Here is a 13,997-nt window from a genome sequence, read left to right on the forward strand (position 1 = left end):
AGGATGGAAACTCACACTGATCTCTGCATACAGTTCTTTACTCATTTGCCGGCTCTGTAATCCTCTCCACTTACGTATGACAGAGCTTTGTTCATCTTAACATCACAACTGGAAGGTCTGTTTTCCGAACTAATTTATTGATGTTCCTAATCAGAGCAAAGTGCATTATTCCATTTATTTTGCTAAATCCTGCTCTATGAGGCAGAGGTGGGTTTTTCTGGCTTGCAACCCAAGGAATACCCTTGGAGCTCTGTGCCCCATCATTCCTCTGGGTTGGGAGGAGGGGAGAAGACCTGACTGTGAGCCTGTGCCACCCTCTAGCCCAATGCATCCCCAGAGACTTCTTTTTAAAGCATCCTAGTGAACTTCTGCATGCACTGAACATTTTATTAAAGCCATCTGCTTGATTATTGCACCCTTTGACCTCCCTCTCTTGAGGACGAGTGGTCTCCTGCCTTTAGCTTGAAGGTTAAGTGGATTGATCCGAGCCATGGAAAGACCTACGACACGTTTTGTTTGGTCTCAGGCTGCCTCTTAGGCTATTGAGTTGCATCTCAGATGTCCAGGAGCCACGCTGGCTGCCCAGAGAGGCAGCAGGTTTAGCTGCAGGTCTCTGGCGGGCAGTCAGTGGTGGGTGGATGCTCTCCTCTCTTCCACATCGCTGCCAATACCACCACATGGTCGAGCATCCTCTTGACAAAAACAGGTTTTCTGCCATTCCCGCATGTCTGCCGTGGAAGGTGTTTATTATCTGTCTTCTCTGACAAATAAATGAGCAAGATTTTCAGCCCTGGACGTAATTTCTCATTGTTTTCCTCCAGCTAAACCTGGTCTTCCTAGTAAAAAGGACCCAGCTCCACCTTAGAAGGAGTAGCGCTGGCACAAATACTTTTGTTTAAAAAGCATTTTCAGGAGCGTGACTGTTCAGAGACGTTAAATCCTCAATACATGAGGCATGGGCAGCAACACAACACCGCTGGGTTTTTGTCAGGCTCTGGAGGGATGCTCTGGGTGTCTGTAGTGTGATTTGAAGTGTGATGGGCCGTGAGGGGACAGTGGGATGGGGAGGAGGGGTGAGGTCCTGGGGTGGGGTGAGGCACCGTGGGGAGGATCAGTGAGTGCATTAGCCATTTCTGCTGCTTTGCAAGTGCTTGCCCCTCAGTTTTGCAGGGCAGGGCAGGCTGTCTGCTGGCTTCAAGCAACAGCTCTCCACAGTCTGGAACTCACCAAGCTCTCATCCATGAACTTGCAGCGTTTTTTCTTGTAAACAATGAGCAGGTTTTTAACTCCCAGCTACCGTTTTCTGTCACAAAATATTAATCAAGGCTCTTAAAGAAACTGAAAAGCTTCACTCGAGTTGTAACCGTAGCTTCAAAAATGTGCAGTGTAAGAGAAATGGACAGTTTTATCTTCCCTTTCTGAAAGTCTCCCACTCAACCAGTCCAAAACCATGGCCTAGGAAATGAGATGCAGAGTCATTACAAACCTGGCCCGTCATTAGTGAGCTACAGAGCAGAGGTTTGTATCTCTAAGTCTGAGCACTAAACAAAAACAGCCGTGGTCCAGTGCCCAAATCCCTGCTGGCAAAGTGATGTCTTTGTGAAATATGGGAACAATACAGAATCATAGCATTACAGAATAGTTCAGGTTGGAAGGGACCTTCCAAACTCACTCAGTGCCACCCCTGCCATGAGCAGGGACATCTTCACCAGCTCAGATTGCTCAGAGCCCCGTCCAGCCTGGCCTGGGATGTCTCCAGGGATGGGGCATCCACCACCTCTCTGGCCAACCTGGGCCAGGCTCTCACCACCTCAATTGTAAAAATTTTCTTCTTTATGTCTAGCCTCCTTTAGTTATGCTGTCCTTGATGTATTTTACCTTACATAGAAATATTCGTCCAACAGTATGGCTGCTTTTCAGAGTAAAGAAACTGATATTAAAGAGCCCAAGGGAGAGCAGACAGTACGGAAGAAAAAGTGGAAATGGTGGAGAAGCCAAATTCAAAAATGCCGTGCAAATGTCCTCCAACCTAGACATGTGTTGCTCTTCAGTTATCTCTAAAAATGCCTTGTACTGTTTAAGTTTGTCAAAAAGGTACAGAATTACATGTATAATCTTGCTGTAGCATTGGGAAAATCAGTGGCCCACTGCCATAGGGGAACTGATAGCATAAACCTCTCTGAAGGCAGATTTTTCATGTAATTTAAGTGATCAGGAGAACTTAAGTTCTCCCGAAAATCTGCTTAGTGAATTACATAAAACGCTTGTAGGAATTTGTGTGTAAGTAGCTGGACCACTGTGCTTGAGTAGTGTCTGAATACATATTTGACTATCTTTCTTTGGCCAACTGTTAGAAAGACATTTTTGGGCAATTTTATAATGCACTTTCTTGTTGTCAGTTCTACAAAGGAGTAATGTGAAGTGCTGGGAGTGGGGCTGTGCCACCTGTGCAGCTGTGTTTGATGCTGATTTGGAGCAGGACAGACCCCTGTGAGCGCTTCCCCAGTTGCCACTCCCTGTGTGGAGGGTTTTAGTGCAGGTGGAGAAAGTGAAATAGGATCATTCCTCTGTGCTTTTCATCCTGGATAAATTCAGGCTATGCTATATGGCCACAGTCGCCTTGTCAGAAGCTATTCGTCATTTTATTTATTGTATTGCAGAAAAATATATGACCTGTCACTAAGGGACTCAGTTTTCCAGCTAGTGCTGACATTCATCTGGACACATGAACTGTGTTTGAACAAGCATTTTAGAAAGATATAAAGGTAGTTACAGGAATTTGCTGCTGACACTGGTCTAGGTCTTGCAAGCTGTTGCAGGCAGAGAGAGTCCATCACATCTATAAGGCCCACTGAAATCAGAAGATTGCAGGTCCAGGACACTGCAAACCACTTGTGCAAACATGACATCAAGCCAGAGACTAGTGCCACACCATCAGCTTCAGTGACACCTTATATCAGCAAGAACCCTCACTTTATGTGCCAGGCATGCAGGATCTGGGCTAGGAGCTGGGATCTCACTCATTTTTCTTCTCGACTTCCGAACTCAAAAGTGAGTTTGTGGTTGCAATTATTAATAAACGTTTCATGGCCCATTGGGAACCCAAATGTCCAAACTGTTCTGAATTACTAAAGTCTCATTCCTTCCAGGAGACAGCACGAAGAGGAGCTGTGAATTTCAAAGGAAATGCAGGTAATATTTCTGAGATGTGTTATGGACAAGGAAAGCCCTCGTGCTGCTGCTGGATATGTGCCGGATGAGTGTGGCTGGTGCAGGTGCTCCAACCCAATGGTGCCAATCCCTCCTCTCCTCTCCTCTCCTCTCCTCTCCTTTCCTCTCCTCTCCTCTCCTCTCCTCTCCTCTCCTCTCCTCTCCTCTCCTCTCCTCTCCTCTCCTCTCCTCTCCTCTCCTCTCCTCTCCTCTCCTCTCCTCTCCTCTTCTCTCCTCTCCTTCCTTCCCCCTCTTTTCCCCCTCTTCTTCTCTTCTCCCTCTCCTCCCTTCATCAGGATTTCCCAAAATTCCGGTTTTCTGCTGTCTACATTGGCGATGTGTAGTGAGTTACTGTCTTCTCCTCAGAGAAAACTGCTCTATAAGGACGTGCAGAGAAAAGGTTGAAAACTTACAGAATATTTATATAAAACGTCAACAAATCTGCTACACTCTCCTTATCCCCAAGGGCCTTATTGTGATCATAGTGTCTTTGCTTCTCCTTATCACCTTGGTCCTTGTCACTGTGGACTTTAATGTGGACATACTGTCTTTGTGTCTTCAGATTCAATACTTCATCAAGACTCATGGATAAGGAAAATACTTGATCATGATTATCTGTGGACTCAGCCCAGCTGCTATGAACAATTTCCTATTGTCTTTTATGGGGGCAGCACAACACATAGCAAAGCAAGCATGTGATGCAATGATTCAACATCCATGTAAACAATCAGAAAAGCCTTAACAGTAATTTGACCTTGAAAAAAAAGCACTTGCTACCCATTAGTGTACAAGAGTGGATTTACAAGGGTGGTCCTTGAAGTTTCCAGGAAATATCCACTCTTTGAGTTGAAGATACATCTAGTAAAATATTACATTCTCTGCCCACTGTTGCATTTGCTCAGTAACACTGCTGTATAATTTTTATAAGCTAATGAAACTGCTAGTGATAATAGTATTGGAAATTCAGACACACCCTCATTTTCTCTGAAGACTGGCATTTATTTATTATTTTGAGGGCGTTTTCGCTTTGTTTGTCTTAACTCTGAATTAAGCAACTTTTAAAGAAACAAAGAAGGACTTTTTGCCACAGAAATGAAAAAAATTTCTCTCTTCTGACTAATCAAATCGGAGATGGGGGTGGGAACTGTGGCTCTAATCTGTGTGAGAAGTGAGATCAATTATGGATATTGTCTATTTGTATTCTCGTGGAGTCCAGAGGTACCAAGCTGAATCAGGTCCCCATTGTGCTGTAGGTTAAGGCAACATCAAGTAAAACATAGTACACGTTCATTAGAAGGCCAGTTAATTTCTATAGTCCGTGAGTCTTTTGTCCCATTCTGAAGTGTTTACATTGACTAATTTGTCCCTCTCTGTGTCCAAATAACTGTCTTCAGGCAAGATTTACTCATTGTCTTCCTTTGTTCCATGTTTCAGAGAAGGAAATGTACCAGAGTGCTAAAATTGCCTGCTACCCACCACCTTTTGGGGCAGGATGGGAACCAGCTGGTGTGGCTTGTGGGACAGACAAAGGACAAGAAGTGGACAAGGCAACTGAGAGCTGCAGAACTTCAGGATGTCTTATGGTTAACCTCCAGAAGCTGATCTGAGAGCTGCCCTCCCCTAATAGAGTCACCAAGTAATGGATGAACATGTGCCCTAGCCCCAGGGTCTGAAATACATCCCTTTGTGAACACAGAAGAGTTCCATCTCCCTGTTGTAAAAAAAAACAAACCACATGAGAACATCCCTGTCAGCATCTGTTTACATACTGAAACAATACCTCGGAAAAAAAAGTAGGTAGCTTTTAAATATTTCAACAGTAGATGGGGTTATTTCTAGTCTAAGTTTTTCAGTCCAGCACACTGAAAAAAAATAGCAAAGAAAACTGAGCAGTAAGGTGTTTTGAGCCTGTCTTCTAGCTGCAGTGTCCATACACCCTCATTGTGGCTTCTCATAATCAACAGGATTTTATTTAGAAAAGTGTTTTTTCACATGTCAGTCTTGCCTGTTCCTATCTGAGAAGTGTCCATGCTTATCAAACACCATGGTTGCTTTCAACCTGCCCAAAGGCACTCTAGGTAGGAATGTCAGTTTTATTCTGAAAAAACTGCATAGGAACCTGGGTTTATGCACCTTTCATCTGGTGGGCAGCTGGACAATGTGCACTGAGGCAACGAAACATCACTTTGATTTGAGGATACGCGTGGAAAGATGGCAAGTTCCTCCTCTGTACAAATAGGATGAGACTCTACCTGGCATCCTGCTACCATTTTCTACATCCCTTGAGTCACCAGCCAGGAGACACGGGAGAAATAAACTCAGGAGAGAAGCAAAAATGATTGTGAGTTGGAAACCCTTTCATTCCCCACAGACCCGGCTGCCACCCCATTCCTGCCTTGCCTCACTAATCCTACTTTTCCTCTGCCACAGCAAACATTTGACTGCCCTTGTTGGATCTGCTTTTAGGAACCCCCGCCCAAAAAAAGCATTTACTGCCTTATGAAGAGGCTTTACTTGACTTTGTGTAACATTTCTGCTTGCTGAGCCAGATTCTCAGCTAGCTTGTAATCTATTTTAGGTGATGTTTATGCTACTTTTCCTGATTTATTCTGACCACTTCTGGCCACATACTCATTTCAGGTATGGGAATCTAACTGAAATACCAGAAAAGCAAGTGGGGATCTCTCCAGGGATTTAGTAGGCTTTGGAGTTGGCCCCAGTGGGTCAGACCAGTGGTCTGTTTCCCACTCCCCCCGTCAGTGGTGGATGACAAGGAGAGTCTGCGATCAGATGAGACCTGGGGTACCCCATCAGTGTGGTACATTGGGGGAATCCTACCTTACCTCCCATGGAGGCACAGCCTGTGCCCTCGGGCAGGAACAGGAGCCTCGGCTCCGTGTTTGCTGGAGAGCTTTGTTTCTTTTCTCTCTGCCCATCTCACTCCACCTCTTTACTTTTTCAGCTTAGTTTCTCGCAGTATGATCTTCCCCTCCTGGCTGTCAGTCAAGAAGATTGGCATCTATCTTGTGCAGAATGGTTGCCTTAATTAGCCCCAGGAGCATCCCGCTTGTGGTCTTTCCCCCTTTTTTCTCTCCTGCCACACAGATGGCTGGTGAGTGGCTTCCTTCTGTTGAGTTTTGTGTGTTCTCTTATCATATGGTTCCTACCTGACCTTTTCCATAGCTGGTCACCAGTGACACTTGAGTGACCAAAAACCCACCCTTTGGCAGACCACCTTACAGGACAACGAGGAGTTTTCTCCCATCTGCCTCCTGCTCGCTTCCCCCTCCTTCTTTTCCTCCCAACCTGTTTTGAACTCCGAGAGGTTTTATGCTTAACAAGACTGAGCCGCTGTCTGCCCTTTTGTAGATTCATTCCTTGGGGTCTGCACTTCACCTCTTCATTCCTTGTGGTTGTCAGATGTGATTTCCCTTGATCCCTTACAGAGATGATGCAAAGCAGAGGAGCAATCACAAGCCTCAGGCATTCTTCCTCCTTCGGAAAAGGGTCAGGTCAAGGCTGACTGTGGTGAGTGTTGCCAGTCTGAGGAAGGCGATCCATTTAATAAGGAAAGGCAGATGCTTAGGGAGAAGGCAGCTCTTCTACAATCCCAAATTGCCACAATTAAAGATGCAGGAAATCTTTTTCCTCCTCATATCCTGCAAACCTGGTGGCAGATGACTGCGTCTCACTGGAGAAGAGATTAAAGGAGGCTATTGTATGAGAGAAAAGGTCCAGAGTATAGAAATGAAAATTACCCAGTGCCTGGGGAGGACAAACCACATGAGGAGAACTTTAAAAAGACCAGAACTGTTTAATATGGAAAGGTGAACAGGAGGAGGAAATACAACATATTTTATTGGAGGATATAAAGACAGCCAAACAAGGGATATTTTATCAAATGAACCCCTTGATGTAAGGACATGGGGTCACTTTACAGCATATGAGGCCAACATCTTTTAGATAAGTCATTTGAATTGATTTGTGTCACGCATATGTGTGGTTCACAATGACACAAGGAAACCCAGATCTGCATATGAGTGTGATTGTGCTGCCAGGCCTTGCGTGCAGAAAGTGAGATTCATGTAGCTGGATCTGGTTTTGCACATCCTCACGGGTGGATCTATGCTAGCACATGTGCAGCACAGAGCTGCAGTTCTCCCTTTCCCCAGATGTAAGCTGGCTATGTCCCACACATGCCATGATGGAGCAGGAGAAGGGCTCTGCTGCCCTGCAGATGGAAATGCACGGTCCGGAAGAGCCCTGTTGCTCCCCTGCCTATACCTGCGTCTCCTTCTCTGTCATGCAGTTTCCCCCTCTCAATTCTGGAGGAGTATGTACTTGAGGAGCTGGAGCACATCATCCACCCATTGTAGATTAGAGGAGAAAGGACAACAGTCCTCCCTGTTGATACGCCATAGCATCATATGTGTGTGTGTATGCTTGTGTGTGTATAGATGAGTATTTAATCTCTTTTGATTCTTTTAGACACAGCAGAATGTTTTATGATTTCCTTTGTGTTGGGATGCGTGGGAGCTACCTTGAATTGGAGGCTGCTGTTGAGTTTAAAAACAGCAGTGTCAAACAGAGAAATGTAATGGCTTGAAGAAGCTGCTTGGTTTTCTAAGGCTGTATATAGGTACATGGTATTGTTCTGTAGAAAGCAGATGCTATTTATGGAGAAGATTATACTGGGTACTATCGAAAGGCATTTAAAGAATAGTGCAATGCTTTCATCAGGCACAGTCAACATGGGTTCACAAAAAGAAAGTCCTATTCAACTGATTTGATACCCTTAGATGACAAGGTCACAGCCTCATGGATAAAAGGAAGGTGATGGATGTAGTGTTTGTGGATTTTAATAAGTGTTTTGACACTGTCCCTCACAACATCCTTCTGGATAAGTTGTCCAGCTGTGGGATGAGTGGGTTCACAGTGTGCTGGGTGAAGAACTGGCTGAAGGGCAGAGCTTAAAGGGTTGTAGTGAATCTGGCTGGGGACCAGTCACCAGTGGTGTTCTCAGGGCGCAATCCGAGGACCAGTTTTGGTCAATATATCTATCAAGGATCTGGATGAAGGAGTTGAATGCACCATTTGCAAGTTTACTGGTGATACCAAAATGAGAGGTGCTCTTGACTCTCTTGAGGGACAGGAGATCTTGCAGAGGTATCTAGATAGATCGAAGCACTGGGCTGTGATTAATGGGATGAAATTTAACAGGTTGAAATGCCTGATTCTGTACCTGGGATGGAGTAATGCCAGGCACAAGTATAACCTGGGAGAGGAACAGCTGAAGAGCAGCCCTGCAGAGCAGGATCTGTGGGTGCTGGTTCACAGCAGCTCAGTACGAGTCAGCAGCGTGTCTCCTGGCAGCCAAGAGGGCAAACCCCATCCTAGGGGCATCAAACACAGCATAACCAGCCAGTCAAAAGAGGGGATTGTCCCGCTGTATTCGTTGTTGTGTGGCCTCACCTGCGGTAATGCGTGCAGTTCTGGGCTCCAACATTTAAGAAGGATGTGAAGGTGCTCAAATATGTCCAGAAGAGGGCAACAAAGCTGGTGACAGGGCTAGAAGTAAAGTCCTATAAGGAGCAGCTGAAGACTTTGGGTTTGTCTAGTTTGGAGAAAAGGAGGCTGAAGGGTGACCTCATTGCTCTCTGCAGCTTCCTGAGGAGGCAAGTGGAGAAGGAGGTGCTGAGCTCTTCTCCCTCTTACCCAATGATAAGAGTCGTGGGAATGGCTCAAAGCTGCACCAGAGGAGGTTTAGACTGGACATTAGAAAGCATTTCTTTACTGAAGAATGGTCAAACACTGGAATAGGCTTCCTAGAGAGGTATTGATGTCTCAAGCCTGTTGGTGTTTAAGAGGCATTTGGACAATATCCTCAATTGGTCAGGAAGTTGGACTAGATGATCGTTGTAGGTCCCTTGCAACTGAATTCTATTATTCTATTCTATTCTATTCTATTCTATTCTATTCTATTCTATTCTATTCTATTCTATTCTATTCTATTCTATTCTATTCTATTCTATTCTATTCTATTCTATTCTATTCTAATTCTAATTCTATTCTATTCTATTCCTATCCTATCCTATCCTATCCTATCCTATGCTATCCTATCCTATCCTCTCCTATGCTATCCTATCCTATCCTCTCCTTTGAAGAGATGTGATTAAAAACATCAGAAGACAGATATAGTTTGCTTAATGGTAAGAGCTGGAGATCTTCCCTAAGCCAGTATCCGGTGCAGACCTTACTTCCTTTTTAATATTAACAGTGTGACTACAGCTGCAAGAGGTTAATTCCCATTACATGTTTCGGTAGTTTTCTCCACTGTGATGAGCAAATGCATGTGCCCTGCAGTGAAAGCTGCTCATGTCACTTGGTCACTCATGTGTATGAGCTCATCAGAACCCTTTGTGTAGGGAAGTGTTACGGAAGAGGGACAAGGTCGATGACACAGGATTTGATTTCCTTCCATCTGTCACCACAGCTCCCATTCTGCTTACAACTTTTTTTTTTTTCCCCCACAACCACAAAAATCTGAATTAGGTCCCTTGTCAGAACCTGAGAAGGATTCCTGTGCCCCAAAAGCAAGGATCATCATGGTGGCAGCTCTCTCTGGCAGATGAAAAGCTACCCAAATTATGGTCCATACAGGCAGACATCTGGGAAATAATGAGCCACAAAGATTTTGAAGCTTGTCCAAAATTTCATCTTGAGTCATGGGCTATCAAAACCAACCACAGTTACAAAGCTTCTGTTTGCTTTCTTTGCATGTTACAAGATTTCTTCAGGTAGCCCTGGTCATATTGGCTTCTTGTACTCACAGCCTGGAAAACCGAAGTGCTCAAATCAAACTCAAAGGGTCAATGGCAGAGTGTCCCCTCAGATGTGTGGGTTGTGTCTGTCATGGGTTTATGTCTCCCCAGCAAAAAACAGATGCCAGGGTTTGGTGCCCCTTCTCCGAATTGCGTCTGGCTTTGAGGCTAGACTGTGAAATGTTGACCTTGCCAGAGAAAGTCGGTGCTGCTTGTTCTGTGTCTAAGTCTCTGGATGTATTGAGTTGTGTCCTGTGCTTGTGCTGTGGAAAAGGACTGGCCAAGAGGTGAACAAGCACCGTCTCTTCATGGGCTACAGCAGCCTGGGGAGGCTTTCAGAGAACCTGAGAGGGAGCCAGGAAGGAAAGACCAGAGTCAGGAAAGTTTGGTGCAGTGCCTGGCTGAGGTCTAAGTGTTCAGGGTGAGGAGGGTTTGCCAGCACCACTGGGAAAAGCACAAAGTCCCATTCCCACATCAGGGCATTCTCCCCACTCTCACTTCTCTTTTGGAGCACAGCTGGGATGTGAGTTGTGGGTTAGCAGAACAGACCAACCAGGCCAGGCTGCAAAGGTGAGAGAAACAGCAGAGAAATTTGCTGGTGAGAAGGCAAAGGCAGTGCATACCTGGTAATCATATAGGGCTGATTCCTTCTTTCCTGCCAGGTCTGCGAGGCTTGGCAGGAAAAAGAAATATCTTGAGCAGTGTTCTTACAGGCTGTGAGTTGTGCTTGCAAACCTGCAGTCCTGCACCTTTTTCCTTTTGTTAGCTATTGTGCATCCACTTGGAAACATGTACTACCTGATGTCTCAGACCATATGAAGGGCCATATCCTCTGACATCTGCATCTTTGGTGAGAGGTGAGAAACCTTAGGATGTGCAGAAATGCATTTCCTACAGAGGAAAACATGAGAAACTCATTTGTTAACAGAGTTTGATTCACAAACTGGTCTGAAAACAATCCCTTATGGGATTCAATTACCAACAGTCTTATGACATATCAGAGGAAGCATCTGTAAACCCAGAAAATGACTTGCAGATTATGACACTCATCTAAGTTTCAGAGCTGCTAAATATTTCAGAAGTCCTTAGTTCTGAAATGCAGAGCTGGGCTGGATTATATTGTTTCAATTACACAATGCCATGTGGCAGAAGGCATAGACTGTCGTCTGTCTTATATGGTTATGGAAAGCAGGTGAGGCTATAGGAGGACAGAGCCTGAGAAGCGTAAATCCAAATAATATTTCCAAAGAGTGATTAGAAAGATCCCAGTAGAGGTTGCTGCATTTTCCATCCTAGAGGACTGTGAAGATGGCTCCCCTCCTTCATGTCTGTATCTAACACCATCCATTGAGCTTATTTTGCAGTATGTAATGTTTTCTGGATATACGCATAAATCGTGGGTCTGATTTCACTCCTGCTGAAGGCAGTGGGAGACATGCAGTGTGTTTTGCAAGAGATGGATTAGCCCTGGCCTCATTAGTATAATTTTCTTTTACAGCTGTGGACAAGCCTTCCTTTGCTGTCACAGGGAGATAAAAATTAAGACGCACTGCATCAGGGTGATCCACCACACCTTGCATGAATTTCCCTCACCTGTGTCTTTAGTATATTCTTCTGTTGCTTTTGCCAGGTCTCCCTGAAGGATTGAGGAGAAAAGAGTTGCTGAAGGTTTCCCTGACTGACTGCCTCATCGTGCTGCCCCACCACTTTTCTTCCAGCTTTGCAGAGTGAAGCTGATCCCTGAATTTAGCAGATATCTCTCCCAGGGAATCTTCACAGCCGCATGTAGCCTTTGTAAGCATTAATCACAGCACTCCTTGTGACTTTTTTTTTTTTTTTTAAATTTGGGGATGATCCCTATTTTCCTGTTAGAATGAACTCACCAAACCACTTGCCTCTTAGAGGCTGTGCTCAATCTCACATACTTTGTGGATTGGCAAGAGCTCTAAAGATGAAGGCATGTCCAAATCCATGCCTCTCCAATCGTGTGGCACCAGTGGCTGAGGTCTCCTAAGGATCAAATCTCCTGTTTAGGGAATTACAAGAGCATCGATTTAGCTGAAAGAATATCTGTATCACAGGGGCAGCGAGGACTCCTGGTGCTGTTGCTGTTGGTGCACCCTCATGTTTGTGAAGTCTTCATATCCACAGTGGAATGAAGACAAGTAGATGTGAGCCGAGGAAGCAACTGGTAAACCAAGAGAACTAGGCAGCGCTGCATCAACTCTAAGGCTTCAGTAAAGATCAATATTCATCAGATTTGTGACTGCAGCATCTCAGCAAGACATCATATGAAACACTGTGGAGAACAGCAGAACCTGTTTTGAGAAAATGGGTGCACAAACCTTTTGTGTTAGCTTTTTCCACAATGTCAGGAAACTATGAACTTTGGCAAAGTGCTGGCATTTGCCAAATATCTTTTTGCCTTTCATTTGGCCCAGTAAGAAACTGGAACAAAAGGTAGAAAAAGATAAATGATTAAAGTATTTTTATTTTGAGCTCTTTAAACAGCTGAGAAGTTGCACGCCATTTCTAGATCAAAGCAACTAAACTTAAACATTTGTGTATAGTTTTGACAAACGGTGGTTCCTATTAGAAACAGCATACTTATAATTAAAACATTGCAGCTGCAGTTCTAGAAGAATAGAAACACTGAAAACCAATAAACTTTTTCCACTGACTTTGATGGGCTTAGCATCAAGACTCTACAGAGAAAAAACAGAGTGTGTCTCTAGGAGTTTAACACGGGGTTCCCAACAAAATCTTGCTCTGCTTGAATGGTACCAGGATTACAAAAGATTAGGAAAATCACTTTTTCATCTGCCTAATCAAAATACCTCATGTAGTGACGTCAGCCCCTGGAAATCATACAATCGTAGAATGTCCTGAGTTGGAAGGGACCCACAAGGATCATCGAGTCCAGCTCCTGTGCCTACATATGACAACCCCACAGTTCACCCCATGTGTCTGAGGGCCTTTTCCAGTCTCTTCTTGAATACTGTCAGGCTTGGGCTTTTGGCTGCTGAGTAAGGTTTTGGGCAGTATATAGATGGGGTTCAGAGTGGTCTGATAATGAGGTTTGGCATGAATTGTCTGTGAAATCTGTCTGCTGCAGTCTTCTGAGTATTTTGCTGAGAACTATAGGCCTTGATTTTAGGTGTAGTCTGACTTACTCCAAAGACAGCTGGAAGTCCTGCACCAAAGAGATGTCTTCTTCAAAGTATTCCGGAATGGATTTATTGGTGTTGGGTGGTGGCTGGTTATATTCATGGTCACTGTTTTAAAAATTAGAGAAATTAGGGCTAAAAAAATACAGTTGGTCTTTATTGGGAAAGAAGCAAAGGAAGGCTGAATTAAGCAAATCTTAAGCAGAATAAATACACAAGATATGGGACCAGATGCAGCTGAGGGTGTTGAGGTCATCAGTGGGCACCACTGAGTGGCTGTGTAATTTTTGAAAGGTCTTGGTGATAATGGGAGGTTTCTGATGCCTGGAGAAAGGAAATGGTCACACTCATCTTCAAAAAGGGCAACAAGAATGATGTATAAAACAGTAAAGTGGTTGATCACCCCTCAGTCCTTTGTAAAATTGTGGAGCAAATCCTATTGGAAGTGATATCCAGATGCAAGAAGGAAATTAACATGCTTGGGAAAAGCCAGCAGGTGTTCCTCAAGGAAAAAGTTCTGCCTGATCAACCTAGTTGTCATCCATGATGACTGGTCCTGCATGAGGGGAGGGCAGTTGATGTAACATGCCTTCATCTCTGTAGAATCCTTCTGACAAATTTTGGAGATATGGGTTGAGTGATTGGAGTACAAAGTTACTGAAACTTGACAAAATGACTGAGTGCAAAGTGCAGTGGTCAGTGATGTGAAGGTCAGCTGGCAACATGCGATGCCCTGCAGCTGAGAGGGAGCAGCCCCATGCAGCTCTACAGGGCTCAGAGTAGGAGACACCTTCACAAA

Source organism: Caloenas nicobarica, chromosome Z, assembly GCF_036013445.1.
Source record: "Caloenas nicobarica isolate bCalNic1 chromosome Z, bCalNic1.hap1, whole genome shotgun sequence".
In the NCBI taxonomy this organism is placed as follows: domain Eukaryota; kingdom Metazoa; phylum Chordata; class Aves; order Columbiformes; family Columbidae; genus Caloenas; species Caloenas nicobarica.